General features: G+C 54.7%; 1 non-coding gene across 1 annotated transcript; it reads left to right on the top strand.

Annotated features, from left to right (window-relative positions):
- The first annotated feature begins 434 nt into the window (after positions 1-434).
- On the top strand, positions 435-2,343 carry LOC124564280. The gene has a single exon (XR_006970552.1). It is a non-coding gene; the product is annotated as a small subunit ribosomal RNA (ribosomal RNA).
- Positions 2,344-2,509: the final 166 nt, after the last annotated feature.

Genomic DNA, 2,509 nt, shown 5'->3' with positions numbered 1-2,509 from the left:
GTGCGGACGTGTTGGCGCGTGCGCTGTGCTGGGAGAGTTCGCTTCGGCACCCAAGTGGGGCTTTTGTCCTTCTGTGGCGCTGGCGTTGGAGCTGCCGGTCACCGTAGGTGGCGCGTGTTGTCTCCCGCCGGCAATGCCACGACAGCACGCTCCCGGGCCTCTGTCGGCAGCGGCAAGCTCAGTTGGGAGCACGGGTGGTCGCACCTAAAGCGTCTACTCGCCAAACTCCGGGCGATTGCGCCTCTCTCGAACCCGACCAAGTACTTAGGACGGCGCTGCGCGCCGCCGGGACCTGAGAGGGTTTCGAGGTGTATGGTGCAGGGGAGCTCAGCCTCCTCCTGTTTGCAGAATAATTGAGCGGACGCTTGCGTGTTCGCGCGGGCCCCCGGGACACACTCCCGGGCGGCCGGCTGCTCAGCTCTAGTTGACGCAGCTCCCTGGTTGATCCTGCCAGTAGTCATATGCTTGTCTCAAAGATTAAGCCATGCATGTCTCAGTACAAGCCGCATTAAGGTGAAACCGCGAATGGCTCATTAAATCAGTTATGGTTCCTTAGATCGACCCACGTTACTTGGATAACTGTGGTAATTCTAGAGCTAATACATGCAAACAGAGTCCCGACCAGAGATGGAAGGGACGCTTTTATTAGATCAAAACCAATCGGTCGGCTCGTCCGGTCCGTTTGCCTTGGTGACTCTGAATAACTTTGGGCTGATCGCACGGTCCTCGTACCGGCGACGCATCTTTCAAATGTCTGCCTTATCAACTGTCGATGGTAGGTTCTGCGCCTACCATGGTTGTAACGGGTAACGGGGAATCAGGGTTCGATTCCGGAGAGGGAGCCTGAGAAACGGCTACCACATCCAAGGAAGGCAGCAGGCGCGCAAATTACCCACTCCCGGCACGGGGAGGTAGTGACGAAAAATAACGATACGGGACTCATCCGAGGCCCCGTAATCGGAATGAGTACACTTTAAATCCTTTAACGAGTATCTATTGGAGGGCAAGTCTGGTGCCAGCAGCCGCGGTAATTCCAGCTCCAATAGCGTATATTAAAGTTGTTGCGGTTAAAAAGCTCGTAGTTGGATTTGTGTCCCACGCTGTTGGTTCACCGCCCGTCGGTGTTTAACTGGCATGTATCGTGGGACGTCCTGCCGGTGGGGCGAGCTGAAGGCGTGCGACGCGCCTCGTGCGTGCTCGTGCGTCCCGAGGCGGACCCCGTTGCAATCCTACCAGGGTGCTCTTGAGTGAGTGTCTCGGTGGGCCGGCACGTTTACTTTGAACAAATTAGAGTGCTTAAAGCAGGCAAGCCCGCCTGAATACTGTGTGCATGGAATAATGGAATAGGACCTCGGTTCTATTTTGTTGGTTTTCGGAACCCGAGGTAATGATTAATAGGGACAGGCGGGGGCATTCGTATTGCGACGTTAGAGGTGAAATTCTTGGATCGTCGCAAGACGAACAGAAGCGAAAGCATTTGCCAAGTATGTTTTCATTAATCAAGAACGAAAGTTAGAGGTTCGAAGGCGATCAGATACCGCCCTAGTTCTAACCATAAACGATGCCAGCCAGCGATCCGCCGCAGTTCCTCCGATGACTCGGCGGGCAGCCTCCGGGAAACCAAAGCTTTTGGGTTCCGGGGGAAGTATGGTTGCAAAGCTGAAACTTAAAGGAATTGACGGAAGGGCACCACCAGGAGTGGAGCCTGCGGCTTAATTTGACTCAACACGGGAAACCTCACCAGGCCCGGACACCGGAAGGATTGACAGATTGATAGCTCTTTCTTGATTCGGTGGGTGGTGGTGCATGGCCGTTCTTAGTTGGTGGAGCGATTTGTCTGGTTAATTCCGATAACGAACGAGACTCTAGCCTGCTAACTAGTCGCGTGACATCCTTCGTGCTGTCAGCGATTACTTTTCTTCTTAGAGGGACAGGCGGCTTCTAGCCGCACGAGATTGAGCAATAACAGGTCTGTGATGCCCTTAGATGTTCTGGGCCGCACGCGCGCTACACTGAAGGAATCAGCGTGTCTTCCTAGGCCGAAAGGTCGGGGTAACCCGCTGAACCTCCTTCGTGCTAGGGATTGGGGCTTGCAATTGTTCCCCATGAACGAGGAATTCCCAGTAAGCGCGAGTCATAAGCTCGCGTTGATTACGTCCCTGCCCTTTGTACACACCGCCCGTCGCTACTACCGATTGAATGATTTAGTGAGGTCTTCGGACTGGTACGCGGCATTGACTCTGTCGTTGCCGATGCTACCGGAAAGATGACCAAACTTGATCATTTAGAGGAAGTAAAAGTCGTAACAAGGTTTCCGTAGGTGAACCTGCGGAAGGATCATTACCGACTAGACTGCATGTCTTTCGGTGTGCGTGTCGTGTCGCGCAACACGCTACCTGTACGGCTCGCAGTAGCCGTGCGCCGCGTGCGGAACCACGCGTGCTTCTCAAAACTAACGCCAATGTTGTGTGGTACGAGCGCTGAAGCGCTGGAGCGGCTGGCCTGCGGC

The sequence above is a fragment of the Schistocerca americana genome, unplaced genomic scaffold (assembly GCF_021461395.2).
Source record: "Schistocerca americana isolate TAMUIC-IGC-003095 unplaced genomic scaffold, iqSchAmer2.1 HiC_scaffold_1310, whole genome shotgun sequence".
Lineage (NCBI taxonomy): Eukaryota > Metazoa > Arthropoda > Insecta > Orthoptera > Acrididae > Schistocerca > Schistocerca americana.
Note: the sequence above shows the minus strand (reverse complement) of the source record. Positions and strands in the feature narration are given on the sequence as shown.